The 19,715-nt window shown below is 36.5% G+C and overlaps 1 non-coding gene across 1 annotated transcript; it reads right to left on the reverse strand.

Annotated features, from left to right (window-relative positions):
• Positions 1-18,013: 18,013 nt before the first annotated feature.
• On the reverse strand, positions 18,014-18,120 carry LOC141716530 (small nucleolar RNA R71). Its single transcript, XR_012573236.1, has one exon. It is a non-coding gene; the product is annotated as a small nucleolar RNA R71 (small nucleolar RNA).
• Between the last annotated feature and the right edge of the window lie 1,595 nt (positions 18,121-19,715).

Here is a 19,715-nt window from a genome sequence, read left to right on the forward strand (position 1 = left end):
TAAAGCATGTTAATCATAGTTGAAGTAACTACATCAAAATTACTAATTTTACCAGAAAACACTTTTTTAAATGAATCACAGAGAAAACTCCATTCTTTTCTAAGGCCCATTCTCCTAATTCCACATAAATTGGTAGAATCAAGAGAGTAGCCTATAGACTTAAGTATGGTGATAATATTTGTGTCTGTGTGTCGAATAAGAGTGTTATTTTTAGGCAAATGAAGACAAGCTTGAATTTCATCACAGTTGATACATAAGTCATTACCTTTAAGAGAGAAGGTAATAGTCTTGTCTTTGGAATTGAACACGACTGTAGTCCAGATTTGCTCCACAACTTCACAGTAAACCACTGGAGACTCGAGCATGGCATAATTCAATTTGCAGTTGCTAATAAAGTCCATCTTCTTGTGAAAGTCTGCAGAGTTAGAAACGCTCTTGTCCACTAGAGCTACAAAGTTGTTCTTTTCATAAATAAACCTAGATTGAGACATAACCTTGACTACTGGTGCCATTTTTGATTAGTAAACAGTTACAGAGAAAAAGGGTTTTGGAGATGAAGAGAGTAAAATTGCTTTGAAAATGAAGAGAAAGATAAAAAGTGAAATGAAAAGTAAAAAGGGGCTTTTATATTTCTCAGAAATAGATAATTAAAAATTATAAAATACAATAAAATATCCAATGAAAATTGCCAAAAATAGCCGTTAAAAGATAAAATAAACCGTAGAAATTCTAAAGATTACCCATAGACATATATATACACACTATAAGTAAATTCGACGGATAAGGTGTAGAATTAACGGCAATGATTAAAGCAAATCAACGGATATATAATTTACCATTATTCGTCGAGGGATAAAGTACCCAAAAATATATTTGACTTTCAACGGATGCTGAAATTCAACGGATATTCATTTTCAAGGGACGATGAACATCCGTCGAGAGATTAATCTTGACTTAGCCAAAATTTCATCTTTTTAGGAAAAATCAAATTTATTTCTGGCTGCATTATAAATTTCTTAGACATTAAAATAACTTAAAAATAATTAAGCATACCTAACTCACTTACCAACCTAGAGAAAGTTGACTCATCAAATGGCTTGGTAAAGATGTCTGCAAGTTGCTGCTCACTCGGAACAAAGTGAAGTTTCATAGTACCATTCATGACATGTTCTCCAATGAAATGGTACTTGATGTCAATGTGCTTTGTCCTTGAATGATTCAAAAGATTTTGAATAATGGCAATGGCAGTTGTGTTGTCACATAAAATTGAAATCTTGTCCACATGTAGACCATAATCCAATAGCTGATTTTTCATCCATAAAATCTGTGCACAACAGCTACCAGCAGCAATATATTCAGCCTCAGTTATGGAAATAGAAACTGAGTTTTGTTTCTTACTAAACTAGGACACTAGCTTGTTTCCTAGAAACTGACAGATACTCTGTTGTACTTTTTCTATCTATTTTACAACCTACATAATCTGCATCTGAATAACAATTATATCAAAAGCAGAATCTCTAGGATACCAAATGCCAAGTTTTGGTGTTCCTTTGAGAAATCTGAAAATTCTATTAATGGATACTAAATGAGATTCTCTAGGATCATCCTGAAATCTGGCACAGAGACAAGTAGCAAACATTATATCTGGCCTACTTGTTTTTAAATATAAAAGTGAACCTACCATACTTCTATAATTTGAAATATCCACAGACTTTTCAGTTGTGTTTATTTCAAGTTTAGTGGCAGTGGCCATAGGAGTTTTTGCAGATGTGCAATCCGTTAAGTCAAACTTCTTTAAAAGATCATGAATGTATTTGGTTTGAATAATGAATATTTCATCACTAAATTGCTTAACTTGGAGACGAAGAAAGTAAGTTAGTTCTCCCATCATGCTCATTTCATATTTACTTTGCATTAGTTTGGCAAAATATTTGCTTAATTTTTCATCTATAGAGCCAAATATAATATCATCTACATAAATTTGAACAAGTATACTAGAGCCATTAATATTTCTAAAGAAAAGAGTTTTGTCAACAATACCTCTTGTGAAATGATTTTCTAGAAGGAATTTTGACAGAGTATCATACCAGGCTCTAGGTGCTTGCTTCAATCCATAGAGTTCTTTCAAAAGATAGTAGATATATTCTGGAAAGTTGGAGTCTTCAAAACCAGGAGGCTGACTGACATAGACTTCCTCCTCCAAATCTCCAATAGAGAAAAGCACTCTTTACATCCATTTTATAGACTCTAAAATTGGCATGGGTTGCATAGGCTAGAAAAATTCTGATAGCTTCAAGTCTTGCAACAGGAGCAAAGGTTTCATCAAAATCTATCCATTCCTATTGACGATAGCCTTTAGCAACCAGTCTTGCTTTATTCCTTATGACTATGCCATTTTCATCCATCTTGTTTCTGAATACCCATTTAGTGTCAATACAATTCTTGCCTTTAGGTTTGAGTACCAGCTTCCACACTTTATTCCTTTTAAATTGGTTTAGCTCTTCTTGCATAGCTAAAACTGAATCAGGATCCAACAAAGCTTTTTTTTACCTTCTTTGGCTCTTCCTGTGACAGGAACATGCTATATAGACATTCATCTTGAGTGGCTTTCCTTGTTTGCACTCTTGAAGATGCAACATGATAAGTGGCATTTATATCCACTTAAAACGCTTCGTAAAGGCTCGAATTGGTGTTTTGTACTCAAGTTATTTGTGCTTTTGGTGGGTTTTTGTAGTGTTTTGCATTTCAGGGCATATTTGGAAGAAGAATAGTTTTTACATTGTTTTTTTTTCTAAAAGGGTGTTGGAATGGAGCCTCGGTCGATTGCGCGAAAGAAACCAGCAATTGAAGTCAAAGAAAGCAGAAAAATCCAGCTTTTCCAGAAGCTCAGGGCGGCCGCGCGACACTTGGGAGCGGCCGCTCTGGTTTGGCAGAACTTGAGGGCGACCGCGCTGGATTTGGGGGCGGCCGTGCTAGGTCATTTTCTCAAAATCCTGTTTCTACTTAAATTTTGAGCGTTTGAAAGCCCAGGTCGTCCACAAGCCTATATATATAGATAAAAAGACATTTTTGATATAGAAGAGATAGGAGAGAGCAGCAAGAAGACCTAATAGCACAATACAATAAAGGAGAAGAAAATCTAGTTTTTACTTGTGATTTTTTGCTTAAGTTGTAATCTTGGATGCTTGTTTTCTTTGTTATTTGAACCTAATTCTCTTGTTAACGTACTTTGCTATTATAATTCAGTTTATAAAGACTTAGTTTATTTACCATGCTTTCATTGGAACCCATGGTGACAATGAGTTTAGTTATGAACTAATCGTTATCATGGGGTTCTAACGGATTTACTTATGGATTTCTATAGTTATTTATTTCAATACCTAAGTGTGTGGTGATTGTATGATATCCTAGCATTGGTTGTGCTTATTCGTCTTGTTAGGTCACACACACACACACTGTAGAGGGGGTGAATACAGTGTATAATACAATCAAATCGAACTTTAATATATTAAGTAACAGAAAACAAACTTTATTAAAATAATAAACTCTGTTACAGTATGGAACTGTTACCTCTCAGTGATGAACAAATATCACGAGAGCTGCTAGGGTTACAATGAATAAACTTCTCGAATATATGATAACATTTATAGTGTAAACCCTATGTCTGTGTTTATATACTACACAGTTACAAGATAATTGTTAATTGATATGGAATATAATTCTGCTTCCTAAAATATATCAATCAGATATCTTTTCTTCCAAGTATTCCATTCTTCACGGAATTCCTTCTTCATGCATATCTCTTCTTATGTTTATCTCGATCTTCTTTCCTTTAATCAGCTACTGTCCTTCTCTAATCATCCTTCAGCACTTAAGTTCTGATATCTAACTTCTGATAATTATCTCCTGATAATATAAGTACTGATATCCTTAAGTCCTGACTTCCAGTATAAGTACTGATCAACAGTTAAGTACTGATTTGTCCTGTTAAGTAAGATCTGAAATCTAAACATAAATTATATTAGCCATGACATTATCAAATATATCTAACAATCTCCCCCAACTTGTAAATTAGCATAATATACAAGTTTAACAAATATTTGATGATGTCAAAAACATTAAGTACAAATGCATGAGAATTAGACTAGATAACTACAACATACAGTCCTTAAAGCTTTACCAATATTCAACTTCTGATAACAACTTTAGTCTGTACAAATATCAGAATTTAAGCAGTTGTAGATCTTCGACTTGGCTTCATCATCTGATCTCTCTGATGTCAGGAGTTGTTCTGAGATAGTTCTTCAACAAACATTTCTCAGCATATCTGATTTCATCAATCATTCTCCTTTTGGCATCTTTAAGCTCTGTAGTATCTTCACCAGTTTGAAAGATTGCAGCTCTGAGATCATTGATCTATGCTTTTCTCAACTCCTGATCTAGTCTTATGACATAGGCTTTGTCAGACTCCAGATTGAATTCAAGTCCCTTAATACCAAGATATGTTCTGATCTGTGCAGTATTAGGCTTCATATCAACAATATCACCATTGTGATCTCTGTACTTTGGAACATATGTGCTGTCAGACTTAACAGAATAAAGCCTTTTTTGTCTCTGAATCTGTTCTTTTAAGTAGTTTGCAGCAATTTCTGTTATTCTGTCATTCACTTGAAGTAAGAAAAGTACATGCTCCAATTCTTCAAAATACTTCAATGGAATGGCATTTTGTCTTATATGATAAACCCTACCATCTGTCATGAAATATAACAAGATGTATTCTTTCAAGTAGGTATGGTAAACCATCTGTACAGATTCCAGTTGATTCAATCTCTCAGGAGTTGCTCCAATACCTGGTTCACTCAAGGAAGTTGGATCATCGGTAGTGTTGTGTACTCTTCTTTCATCAGCACTTCCCAATCCAGTTTTATCTCTTGCTTCCTTTCCAGTAACTACTCTTGCTTCAAAACCACTTGCAGTAGTCTTCAAAGATTGAGTCTGTTTTGCTTTAGTAAATCCTGGTAGGAGTGTCTTTGATCTATCTTCTGATATCAAGTTAACTTGAGCTATGTCAGAGGTTACTTGCTTCTTCTGAATATCAGAACTTACAATTTCTTGACTCTGAATAACTTGAGCCATGTCAGAGGTTGTTTTAAGAACTTTTTTTGAAGTCAGAGCAAGATCATCCTTTTCATCAGTAATTTCTTCATCCTCAGGAGGTACATAAACCTTGATAGGTTCACCAACCTTTTCTTTACCCTTGGATCTTGGATCTATCTGTGGTTGTGATCTAACCAATGTTGCTTCAGTATGTGTCCTTTCTTTGATCACAATGCCTTTGAGTTTTGGAAGTGGCTTTTTACCAGAAGCTTCAGATTTAGATGTGACTTTCTCTGATTTAAGTCTGGCTTCTTCTTCCTTTAAACTTTCCAAGTCCATTCCTGGATTTTCCTGAAGAAATAACTGTCTTGACATTTCCTCATCAAGATTTAAAAGTTCATCAGAACTTAGCCTTTTACCAGTAGCAGAACTTATTCTCTTCCCAGTATCAGAACTTGTCCTGTGACTAGCTTGTCTTGATGTGAATCCTCTACCTTGACTATGACCTCTACCCATTCCAGAGCTTCCTTGATCATCTTTTTCATTATCCTTTCCTGTCAGTGTCTTGTCAGTCTTGCATTTGGACTTAATCACTTTCTCCCCCTTTTTGGCATCAGTAGGTAGTAGAAGAGAGATAAGCAATTCCACTGAGGATTGGATTTCAGTTAGTTGTGATTGCTGAGAAGCTTGATTTTTCAGAATTTCATCAATCTGAGCTTGTTGATGATCTTGAGTCTTCTCAATATAAGCAATCCTGTCAATGGTAGGTTGGAAGAACTTTTTCTTATCAATTTTCCAAACTTGTTCCTGTTTGATAAAGTTCTCCTGAATCTTGTGTAACTCTGCATGAGTAGTTGAATGAAGACCTTGTAGATGTTTAGTACTCAATGCAGTGACTCTAAGCTGGGTTTTAAAATCATCAGAATTTAACATTTCATCAGCTTTAGTCAAGTGCTCAGCAAGATGCTTTTCAGTTGGAACACATGAAACTGAGTTCCATTCCTTAGTCCACTCCTGACCTGCAAGAGTTTCACTCCAAGGTACTGGTGCTTCCCCGGTAACAAACTTCTTAACCAGTTCAGACTTAGGAAGAGTCTGTTGAGGAGTATGTCCTGAAGGACCTGCTTCATCAGCATCTACAGTTGGAGCAGCATCACCAGTATCTCCAGCATTTGCAGCATCAGAACTTAAAGAATCAGTATCTTCTGATAAGACAACAGTATGAGTAGCAATGGAGGCTTCAGCATCCTCTAATTGCTGATCTTGTTCTAAGTTCTGATCAACAGCCATATCCTGATGCTCACCTAAATTCTGATCATCAGCATCTTGATGCAGAGAAGGTGTTGTTGATAACTCTGGAGTTTGAACAGCATCAGTAATAGGTGTTGTGGAAGGATTATTTGCTGTTGGAGCTTCTAAGAGAAGTACTGCAGGCACAACCAAGTTTTGAACATCAATATCAGCACTTGTGCCTGGATCAATAGAAGACACAGAAGGTGTGTTAGCCTTTTCAGAAATAGCTTCCTGAGATGGAGTTGATTGAGAAGAAGTGACTGGAGCAAATTCCTTGTCTTGTGAGATCAGAGATTCCTGATCCCCTTCCTTAGCTGCTTCCTCTTCATCATCTGAAACTGGCCCTTTTGCCCTCTGTTTCTTGTATCTCTTTGTTGATTTGGATTCCTTGGGAGTTTCAGGAACTGTCATTCTTCTAAGCCGTTTGAGAAGCCTAGATCCCCCAATTCCAGAATCCTTCTGAGAAGTCACTTTCTCAGCTTCACCTACAACAGGTTCTGAAGAAGGAACCTGTTCCTCAGTATCAGATTCATCTCTCAGTACAATCCTCCTCCTCTTTTGAGGTGTTAGAGGAATAGTTTTTGTCCTCTTTGGCTTGGAGGATGAGGGTTGAACAGTCTGTGAAGTAGAGAGATAGGATTTGAGATAAGTCCTGAGGGTAGGTTGAGTAGTATGAGTGGTAAGTGCTGAGGATGATGGTTTTTGGGTGTTTGTGGTTGGTTGGACATCAGAGTAAACAGATCTATAAGTATCAGGATCAGCATTTACTAGGATCTGTTTTACAGACTGAGGAATCTGTAATGGTCTAACCACTGTTTTCTTAATATCAGCATTTACCAGATCATTAAAGTATCATTTTGCAACTCTAAAAGGTGGGGTTGAGGAACTGACTAATTGAGGTTCATCAGTACAAAAAGTATATATAAGTTGACAGAATCTAGCAAAATAGACAACATTTCTATCCTTTATCATCCTATCCCCAATAAAACCAATTATTCCAGTTGCAAAATCAAAATGAGTTTGATGGATAATAACATACCCTATGTGCTGACTCAGAATTGGGATAGCATCAAAATTCGAACATTTGTTCCCAAAAGCTTTGGTGATGCAGTCGAAGAAGAAACTCCATTCTCTTCTGATATTAGCCCTTTTTAACTGCCCAAGCTTTGCCAAACTCTTTTCATATCCCAAATCAGCCATTAACTCCTGAAGTGCTGATTCCTCTGGAGTTGAAAAAGTACAATTTTCTGGGAGATGTAGAGCTTTGCGTATTGTACCAGGAGTGACTGCATAAGATGAATCACCCACTTTAAAAACAATACTGGGAATTCCATGTTTACCACCATCATCAAAGTGCCCAGTCCGCCAAAACGTCAGAACTTGTTGACTCGAAAAGACTTCAGGCTGAGTTAATGCATACCCAATCTTACTGTGTGCAAGAAGATCTTGCACAAAATGCAATTCAGATGGAGCTTCAGCATGATCAAGAATTGCAGCATAGTTGTTTGGAAAAAACTTAGCTCCATCAATGATTAAATCCTTAGGTGCCATGTGAAAAATTAATATTTAAAAGTGCCTGTTAGGTGTTTGATAAAATGTCTGTATGAAAAACCAACGTGAGAGAAAGAGAGAGTAAAAGCAAGTAGAGAGAAAAAGTATGAAGGAAATAAAAGATTAAAGAAATCCTTTCTCTGTCGTACTTATACTCAAAAAAAAATGTTACCGTTGGACACCTGTCAGACAGGCAGTAATAACGGATAGTTACTGGGCTCGAGAAAACAGGAATCATTACTTGCCCAGTTGCCTGTTTTCAAGGAAAAAACCGTTCCACTTACCCAGATATTCCATTAATCAAGGTGAAACAATTTTAATTCAGAAGTGAAACCGTTCCCACTGATTTAATTAATTTTCACTGCATCATTAATATTCTGAAAAGAAATCAAGTGAAAATGACCAAGATAAATTAGATGATTAAGTACTGATAAAGGAAAGTCAGAACTTAAATTAAAACAGAATTTATATGGTCATCTGAATATCAATCAGGATTTGTCAATGCATTACAAAATATCTTAGAGAAAAAACTTGAAATACAGACATATTTCATTAATATATCAAGAGAATACATTCATGAAATGGAAATTACATCAGTACTTATATAAGATTTCCCTAAGCTACTGAACCTAACATCAACAGCTTTAGTCCTAGCTAAGAAGCCTGACAAAGCTGATGATGAAGAAAAACAGGAAGAAGACAAGATTAAATCATTTCTTCTTCTTCCTACTCTCGACAAACAGAATGGCGAGTCTGATGATTCGCTCTTGCTGGCGGAGAGCTGCCAGTCTTTCCTCCTCCAATCGCTCCAGATGGCGATGGTAATCCATATAGAAGAACAGGAGGTGGGTCAGTACCTCCTGTGGGACAGAGACCCATATCTCCTCAGGAATGGCTGTGACATGCCATTCCTGCTGCCATTCGGCACAACTTAGCTCCATATTGAAGTTTTGGTAGTTCAAAAACATGTTGAATCTGACCATTGTGTTTTTGAAAGAAAAAGTATGAAGGTAAGTGTGTGAGAAAAAATTTGATGGGAAGGCTGATGTGAAGTGGCTGCCTACATAGGCAAGAGAATGCGAGGAGACGTAAAAGTATTTAATGCTGACAGGTAGAATTAATTCTACCTCATCTCCCTAGACTTTGAATAAGAATAACATTCATTGGAAAGAGGAAACATGGTTTAAAGCGCACAAGAAACAAGTGACAGTGGACTGTTCAAGTACGAATACCATTAATCCTAATCATAGTGACTATTAATCTTCCACTTCAACATATTCAAGTATTAACTAAGACTGTTATAAAATTTTATTCACAGATAAGTCAAGTAAAACATTAGACTGTAATATCAGAACTTAGACTTATATCAGAACTTAACAGTCATCAGTACATAATTTCTTAACTCGAAAAGGAATGCCTATCTTAGTAAGTCCTCATACAAGTTCTGAGTTATACTCTTCAGAACTTAATCATCAGAATATGCAACCAGAGCTTGTCCTCAAAGTTTGTGCAAAATGACACAATGACTATTTATCTAAAATAACATAGACCTCCACAGAAATTTTCATCATTCAGATGGAGTGATTAGTGTGTGCATTAAGCTAAATAACAGACAAAGAGTAAAGTCTGATTCACTTCAGTACATCTTAGAAATAAGGCATAACTAAAATTTTTCTAAAGAGCTATCATTGTCCTGAAACCTACTGATGAATGAGTTCATGCTTGAGTCCACCTCAACTGTTTTGTGCTAATTTTATGCATCTTTTGAAATTCTATTTTACAGTGGCTTCTCAGTGTAAGTGAGTCACGACTGCTTATCAGAATTTATGCTATTATCAGAGTATTTCTCCAGTAATCATAGAGTGTGAAAAGTCACCAAGAAAATATTTTGCTTTTCTAATGCATATTTACTTAATACCAGCAATGCACTTGGGTCGTCCCTTCCACATTTTTACTCTAGATCTCAAAGGAGTACCTGATTTTATTCTTTGATCTTTTTGCTTTTTCTTTTGATAAGTGAGATTTATCAGCACTTAGTACATTCAGCAGTTTTACTAGTATCAGAACTTAACAGATGAGTAGCATTATTCTAATTTGTGACTTAGTAATAAGATAAACAAAGTAAACTCAACTAAGCTCAATTATCAGAATTTGCTAGTGTCATAAGATTTCCACTGAAATAATTACTTCTTACATGGAATCATTTGTTTATTGAAGACTACTAGGTCAGTATCTAGCACAGTTATCCTCATAGGATTGAATAGTTACTTGAACAGACATATCACTTATCAGAGTTTAGAAACATATATCAGACAACAATCAGTACTTAAACGCGTATTTCGATTAATCACAGAATAAATAAAGAGATTACATTTTTTAAATATTGATCATAAAGTCTGATGCATCAGAACAAAACTAGACAGATTTAGAAAAAGAACCTGAAACCATTCCAAGTTCATTTACCAATCTTGTAAAAGTGGCTTCACATAGTGGTTTTGTGAAGATATCTGCTAGTTGTTGATCTGTTGGAACAAAGTGCAATTCCACTGTACCTTCATCCACATGTTCCCTTATGAAGTGGTACCTGATGCTGATGTGCTTTGTCATAGAGTGTTGAACTGGATTACCTGTCATAGCAATAACACTTTGATTATCACAATAAATAGGGATTTTGAAATATGTTAACCCATAATCCAGTAACTGATTCTTCATCCAAAGAATCTGTGCACAACAGCTTCCTGCAGCAATATACTCTGCTTCTGCAGTTGATGTGGAAATTGACTTTTGTTTCTTGCTGAACCAAGAAACCAATCTGCCTCCAAGAAATTGGCAGCTTCCACTTGTGCTTTTCCTGTCAATTTTGCAACCTGCAAAATCTGCATCTGAGTAACCTATTAGTTTAAAATCTGATTCTCTAGGATACCATAATCCCAGAGCAGCTGTTCCTTTAAGATACTTAAAGATTCTTTTCATAGCTGTTAAGTGAGGTTCTCTTGGATCTGCTTGAAATCTTGCACAAAGACAGGTAGCATACATGATATCAGGTCTACTAGCAGTTAGATAGAGTAGAGAGCCAATCATACCTCTGTAGTCAGTAATATCTACTGATTTACCAGTATCCTTATCCAGTTTTGTTGCAGTGCCCATGGGAGTGGATGCACTTGAACAATCTTGCATTCCAAATTTCTTCAGCAAGTTTCTGGTGTACTTGGTTTGACAAATAAAAGTGCCTTCTTCATTCTTCTTGACTTGAAGGCCTAGAAAATAGCTAAGTTCCCCCATCATACTCATCTGATATCTTGACTGCATTAGTTTGGCAAACTTCTTGCAAAGTTTGTCATTTGTAGACCCGAAAATGATATCATCAACATAAATCTGGACCAGAAGTAAGTCCTTTCCATGGTTGAGGTAGAACAGTGTTTTGTCTATTGTTCCTCTGTTGAATCCACTTTCCAGAAGAAACTGAGCTAAAGTCTCATACCATGCTCTAGGAGCTTGCTTAAGTCCATAAAGTGCTTTATCAAGCCTGTAGACATAATCTGGATGTTTGGTATCTACAAAGCATGGAGGTTGTTCAACATATACCTCCTCCTCCAATTCTCCATTGAGAAAAGCACTTTTCACATCCATTTGAAAGACCGTAAACTTTTTGTGAGAAGCATAAGCCAAAAATATCCTTATGGCTTCTAACCTAGCAACTGGTGCAAATGTTTCATCATAATCAATTCCCTCCTGTTGAGAATATCCTTTTGCAACCAGCCTTGCCTTATTCCTTGTAATTATGCCATCACTGTCAGTTTTGTTTCTGAATACCCACTTTGTACCAATAACAGATCTATTCTTTGGTCTTGGCACTAGGGTCCAGACTTTGTTTCTTTCAAATTCATTTAACTCTTCCTGCATTGCTTGTACCCAATCAACATCTTGAAGAGCTTCTTCAACTTTCTTTTGCTCAGTCTGAGAGAGAAAAGAATTGTAGAGACATTCATTTGAAGTACCTGTTCTAGTTCTGACACCTGCATCAGGATTTCCAATTATCAAATCAGGTGTATGTGATTTTGTCCACTTCCTTGCAGATGGAAGGTTTTCTCTAGAATTGGATGCTCCCCCATGATCCATGCTATCTTCATTTTCATTTTCTGATGCTCCCCCTGAAACTATGCTCTCTGAGTTGGAGTCTTTAGTATTTAGATTTTCAGCACTATCAGAACTTGGCTTATCAGAACTTGACGAATCAGAACTTGAAGAGCCAGATGTATGTTCTGATGTTTCTTGAGCTGTGGTAGGATCTTGAGTATGCTCCCCCTGCATAGGTGCATCTTCCCTTGGCGTAGCCACCACAGTTTCAATAACATCAGAGTTTATTCCATCAGAGTTCACAGTATCAGAACTTAGACTGTCAGGATATTCAGTATCAGAATTTGATTCTTTATTTTCAAATATCAGCTGATCATGGTCAATGAAATCTTCAAGACCAGTAATCTTCTTGTCATCAAAAGAGACATTGATAGATTCCATGACCACTTTTGTCCTCAAATTATAGACTCTGAAGGCTTTTGTGGAAAGTGGATATCCAACAAAGATTCCTTCATCAGCTTTTAGATCAAACTTTGATAGCTGTTCAGGATGAGTCTTGAGAACAAAACACTTGCATCCAAATACATGAAAGTATTTCAGATTTGGCTTCTTTTTCTTCACCATCTCATATGGTGTTTTTCCATGCTTGTTAATGAGTGTTGCATTTTGAGTAAAACAAGCAGTCTGCACAGCTTCAGCCCAGAAATAGGTTTACTTCTTCAAGCATTGTACGTGCAGCTTCAATGAGAGTTCTATTCTTCCTTTCAACAACTCCATTTTGCTGTGGAGTTCCAGGAGCAGAAAATTCCTGCTTTATTCCATGGTTTTTGCAGAACTCTTCCATTATCAAATTCTTGAACTCAGTGCCATTATCACTCCTTAAAATTTTCACAGAATCTTTGACCATTTTATCCAGATGTTTGACATGATCAATCAAGATAGATGCAGTTTCACTTTTTGTGTGCAAGAAATACACCCATGTGTATCTGGTGAACTCATCCACTATGACCAACGCATACTTCTTCTTTACAATAGACATGACATTTACTGGACCAAATAGATCAACATGTAGTAGATGATAAGGCTCAAGAATTGATGATTCAGTCTTGCTCTTGAATGAAGATTTTCTTTGTTTGGCCTTCTGACAGGAATCACAAAGACCATCAGGAGCAAATACTGACTTTGGCAGTCCTCTCGCAAGATTTTTCTTGACCAGTTCATTTATATTGTTGAAATTTAAATGAGAAAGTTTCTTATGCCAATTCCAGCTTTCTTCAATTGATGCTCTACTCATCAGACAGATTGCAGAACCATCAGTACTTGTTGAAAGCTTAGCTTCATAAATGTTACCACGCCTGTATCCTTTCAGAACAACTTTGCCTTTAGATTTACTCACAATTTCACAGTGTTCTTCAAAGAAATCAACATGATAACCTCTGTCACAGATTTGACTTATACTCAGTAGGTTATGTTTAAGTCCTGAGACCAGAGCTACTTCTTTAATTATGACATTTCCAAGATTGATATTGCCATATCCCAATGTTTTTCCAATGTTGCCATCTCCATAAGAAACACTTGGGCCAGCTTTCTCCACAAAGTCTGATAGCAGGGCCTTATTTCCAGTCATATGTCCTGAACATCCATTGTCCAGAACTAGAATATTTTTCCTGTTGCCCTGCAATCACAAAGACCACTAATTATTAGTTTTAAGGACCCAGACTTGCTTGGATCCTTTGGCCTTATTAAGTTTGTTAACATTTGCAGCGGATTTAGCATCAGAGTTTATGTTAACATTTTTCTTACCAGAACTTACACTATCAGACTTTGAATCAGAATTTACACTAGAAGGAACAATGGAAACTTTCTTCAAAGAAGGTTTTATTTGATAATAATCATAGTACAAACTATGATATTCCTTACAAGTATAAATGGAATGCCATAAACTACCACAATGAAAACAAGGATTTTGTGGTTTGTATCTAACAGACTGACTCTTAACTCCTGATTTTGAAGGTAAAGAGTTAATATTCTTATTCTTCCTGTAAAAAGAAGCCAGATGGTTAGAACTTCCATAGTTATGACATATTTTCCTAGGAGCATCAGGAACAGGTTTATAATTATTGCTTTTATTCACACCTTCCTTTCCATTCCTATTTTTCCTAGGTGATTTTACCTTGTTTGCATTCTTAACATCTTTCAGCTTATGCTTAAGCTGCTTCTTTGTCATTAAGCCTATGTTCACTTCAGCTGTCTTTTCCTGTTTTAGTTTGTCAGAAGTTAATTCCTTTGTAACTTCTGATTTCTCATTTTCAGACTTTACAGTTACAAACTTAACAGGTTTTAACTTTGGCTTTTGCTTATCAACAGGCTTAATTTCTTCAGTTCCTTTATCATTCTTATCTTCTCCATAACCTAAGCCTTCTTTCCAGTTTCCACTACTTAGCAAATTTTGAGTTGTTTTGCCAGAGTTAGTCCAAGTCCTGATAATCTCTCTTTCCTTTTCTAACTCAGTTTTTAGAGATTCATTCATTTTTAGCACTTCATCCCTAACATAAAAAGCATCATCTCTATCCTTCTGAGTTTGATGGAACATGACTAACTCTTTTTCTAAGAAATCATTTCTTTTCTTAAATGCAAGATTTTCAGAAGTTAATCTTTCACATGTTAAAGTTTGATCTCTATAACTAACAAACGTGGTTTTAAGATATCTTCTCAACTCATTAATATCATCAGTATGAAAAGTATAAGAGTCTGAGGTACCTTTGTTTCAGCAGCTTCAGAACTGCTCTCAGCACTTTCTTTATCAGCATTTGCCATCAATGCATAGTTTTCCTCACTTTCAGAGTCTGAGGTGTCTGTCCAGCTTTTCTGCTTTGTGATAAGAGCCTTGCCTTTGTCACCCTTTACCTTCTTGCAATCAGGAGATATGTGGCCTTTCTCACCACAGTTATAGCATTTAACATTGGTGTAATCTCCTCTGTCAGACTTTCCTCCTCTGCCTTCAGATCTTCTGAAATTCTTCTTATCATAACTGATGCCTTTCTTGGAAAACTTCTTTCCCTTCCTGAACTTCCTGTATGCAATCTTTGTGATTCCTTTCACCATAAGAGCACACAGCTTTATCATTTCCTCATCAGCATCAGTCTCAGGCAAGCTTTCAGAATCTGAGTCATCATCACTTTCAGAACTTCATGACTCAGTTTCAGACTTTATGACAAGAGCTTTACCCTTGTCTTTCCTTGAGGAAGCTGCTTTGGGGAATTCTTCTTCAGCCTTAAGAGCAACTGTCCTTGACTTTCCTCCTTTCCTCTTGCTTCTTTGTTCCATCTCAAGCTCATGAGTCTTGAGCATTCCATAGATTTCGTCAAGAGTTGTTTCATCAAGATTGTAGTTGTCTCTTATTGTCGTTGCCTTCAAATCCCAGCATTCAGGAAGAGCTAACAGGAACTTAAGGTTTGAATCTTCAAGATCATACTCTTTATCAACCAATGACAAATTATTCAAAAGTTTGACAAATCTATCATATAAATCATTCAATGACTCATTAGTCTTTGAGTTAAAGTGTTCATACTCTTGAGTGAGTATTGTCTTCCTGTTCTTCTTAATTGTGTCAGTTCCCTGACACCTTGTTTCCAGAGCATCCCATATCTCCTTAGCATTCTTGCAGTTGATTACCCTGTTTGACATTACATTATCAATGGCACTATGCAGTAAGTGTCGTACCTTGGCATCCTTAGCAATTGATGCTATATCTTCAGCAGTATAATCACTCTTCTCCTTTGGTACGGTCTTTGCTGCTTCACCTGCAACTGCAACAGCGAGCTTGGTTGGTTTGTGAGGCCCTTCCTTGATTCTATCAAGGTATTTTGGATCTGTTGCTTCCAGGAACATGGTCATCCTTACCTTCCATATGGGATATTCAGATGGTCTCAGTATAGGAACCCTGATAGTCTCATACCGACTTTGAATTTGTGGCTTTGGAGGTTCTTCAGTTTTGGTAGGCTTAGTTGGAGTTTCTGTGTCAGACATGATTGTGTTTGGATCTTTAGCTGTATGTGTGTTAACAGATTGGCTCTGATACCACTTGTTAGGTCACACACACACTGTAGAGGGGGTGAATACAGTGTATAATATAATCAAATCGAACTTTAATATATTAAGTAACAGAAAACAAACTTTATTGAAACAATAAACTCTGTTACAGTATGGAACTGTTACCTCTCAGTGATGAACAAATATCACGAGAGCTGCTAGGGTTACAATGAATAAACTTCTCGAATATATGATAACACTTATAGTGTAAACCCTATGTATGTGTTTATATACTACACAGTTATAAGATAATTGTTAATTGATATGGAATATAATTCTGCTTCCTAAAATATATCAATCAGATATCTTTTCTTCCAAGTATTCCATTCTTCACGGAATTCCTTATTCATGCATATCTCTTCTTATGTTTATCTTGATCTTCTTTCCTTTAATCAGCTACTGTCCTTCTCTAATCATCCTTCAACACTTAAGTTCTGATATCTAACTTCTGATAATTATCTCCTGATAATATAAGTACTGATATCCTTAAGTCCTGAATTCCAGTATAAGTACTAATCAACAGTTAAGTACTGATTTGTCCTGTTAAGTAAGATCTGAAATCTAAACATAAATTATATTAGCCATGACATTATCAAATATATCTAACACATCTTATGAGCATCGCGAACTTATTAGATAGTTTGTTAATCTCTATCGAAGCGAAAATGAATATAGAGGTTTAGATCTTGCCATGCTAGCATAGGTTCATGTATTTATTATACATGATTCGTAGGTAATTTTAACCATCTTATTTGCCCTATGTAATCACGATAGATAAATTGTTCATTAAACCTTTATGTTGTCAAATTCTATAGACATATTGGGTCTCAACATAATTGGTGTCTATTCAGCTTCTATCTCTTTTGTGGATGTCTGGTAGTAAGGTATTCGTACAACGAAAGTTGGTGTTTACTAGTTTCGTGTTTACTAGATTAGTTGTCATCATCATTGCATGCTAAGGTTAAGAACAATGACTTTGAATGAAGTATTTAATGAAGTTAGAATCCCATATTTGTCTCATATAATTAATTCAATCACTTTTTATCTCTTAGTTATTTGCATGTTAGTTTAATCTTAGTTATAAACATCCCAACTTGTTATTGTCTTAGCATTGAACGATAACCATACATTGTTGCATAAGTGCATAATCTGAACTTAACCTAAACCAGTCTCTGTGAGAACGAATCTGATTTATATCTTATACTACTTGCGAACGCGTATACTTGCGTGTAATTTAGCGCGTGTTTTCTTTCTATCAAGTTTTTGGCGCCGCTACCGGGGAATCGGTGTTTAATTTAGTTTATGTGCTTGACATCAGTGGTCGTTAAAGTTCACTGACTCAGATATTTTACTTACTTGTTTGGTTGTTTGTGTTTCAGTTACTCTAGAGAGAGTTTATGCTAACGCGTTCTCGATCTCGCAAGAGAACACTGGATAAAGCGGAGGAAGAAGTTGAAGTAGTTGAAGAAGTTTTTGCAAAAGTTGAGAAAGTTGAAGAAGAATCGATCGTTGCAATGGGAGAACCAGTAGTGAATCTGAAAGCTTTGATGTATTACTCTCAACCGAAGATCAATGACATTCAGTTTAGCATTATCAGACTAGCCATCACGGCTAATACTTTTGAAATCAAGGGTAGCACGATTCAGATGCTGCAGAATTTAGTCCAGTTTAGGGGTTCTCCAACGGAAGATCCTAACATGCACATTAGATATTTCATCGAGATTTGCGACACTTTCAAATTCAATAATGTTTCTGAAGATGATGTTAAGCTGAGGCTTTTCCCATTCTCTCTGAGGGATAAAGCTAAGTTTTGGTTGCACTCTTATCACCAGGCTTTATTACTACTTGGGAAGATCTTTCTAAGAAGTTTCTTACTAAATTCTTCCCTATGGCGAAGATAGCTGCAATCAGGAACGCTCTTACTCAATTTACGCAGCAATCGGGAGAGTCTTTATGTGAAGCTTTGGAGTGTTATAAGGAGATGCTTAGAAAGTGTCCTCATCATGGGATGCCTGACTGGATGATTATCAATCGCTTTTATAATGGTTTGGGAGCAAAGTCTAGACCCATGCTCGATGCAGCATCAGGTGGAGCCTTATGGGCCAAGAGCTACGATGAAGCTTATGAGTTGATTGAACTGATGACTGCTAATGAATACTAGTATCCTTCTCAGAGACTACCTCAAGGCAAGGTAGCACGAATTGTAGAGGTGGATGCAGCTACTGCTATAGCTGCTCAACATAAGGATTTAATGATGAAGGTGGATTCTTTGGCTACATATGGAGTTAATCAAATCATAAATGTTTGTGAACTTTGTGCAGGTGCGCATAAAACTGAACAGTGTGCTATTTCTAGTGAATCAGCTCAGTTTGTAAGAAACTTTCATAGGTAGTAGCAGCTTGTTCCAACCAATTATCATATCAACAACCGTAATCATCCTAACTTCAGCTGGAGTAACAATTAGAATGCGGCACAACAGCCTTAGCAGCAGTATGCGGTAAAGAAATTCAACCCTCCCGGTTTTCAACAACCGCAATATGCACCAAGACAACAACTTCAACTCCAATAACTACCGCATGGATGTACAAGTCAATCTAATGAAAAATCTGAATTGGAGGAGTTGAGGCTCATGTACAAGTGCCAAGCGATTTCTATTAAAACCTTGGAGAATGAAATTGGACAGATTGCCAATGCTTTGCTGAATCATCAACCCGGTACACTCCCTAGTGACACAGAAGTTCCAGGAAAGAGGGAAGTAAAAGAGCATGTCTAGGCAATTACATTGAGGTCTGGGAAGGTTGCGAATCCCGAAAAATCTCAAGTTCCAGAATCTAAAATTATGGCTGAAGAAGATGTGCAAAAGGAAGCAAAAGTGGAATCAAGGAAGAAAACTGTGGAACACACTCTTCCTGAGGGTAATACAGGGGAGAAACAGGTCTATCCTCCACCTTCTATTCCTAAGAGGTTGTAGAAGTAAAAGTTGGATAAGCAATTTGCTAGGTTTCTGGAGGTGTTCAAGAAACTTCATATCAACATACCTTTCGCAGAAGCTCTTGAACAAATGCCAAGCTATGCGAAGTTTATGAAAGGTATTCTCTCAAAGAAAGTGAAGCTCAATAACTTAGAGTCCGTTGTTCTAATGGAGGAATGCAATGCCGTGCTGCAACAGAAGTTGCCTCTGAAGCTTAAAGATCCTGGAAGCTTTATTATACCTTGCACCATCGGAAACTTGTTGTTCGATAAGTGTTTATGTGATTTGGGAGCTAGCATCAATCTGATGCCTTTGTCTATCTTCAAGAAGTTGGGTTTACCTGATCCAGAGCCTACATATATGTCATTAAAGTTGGCCGATCATTTGGTTACATACCCACGAGGCATTGTGGAGGATGTCTTGGTCAAAGTGGACAAACTCATCTTTCCTACTGACTTTGTAATTCTTGATTTCAAGGAGGATAAAAAGATTCCCATAATCTTGGGAAGACGATTCTTGGCTACTGGCTGAACCTTGATTGATGTGTAGAAGGGTGAGCTCACTATGCGAGTACAAGATCAGGATGTGACCTTTAACGTTTTCAATGCCATAAAATTCCCTACTGATGAAGAGG

The sequence above is a fragment of the Apium graveolens genome, chromosome 3 (assembly GCF_009905375.1).
Source record: "Apium graveolens cultivar Ventura chromosome 3, ASM990537v1, whole genome shotgun sequence".
In the NCBI taxonomy this organism is placed as follows: Eukaryota; Viridiplantae; Streptophyta; class Magnoliopsida; order Apiales; family Apiaceae; genus Apium; species Apium graveolens.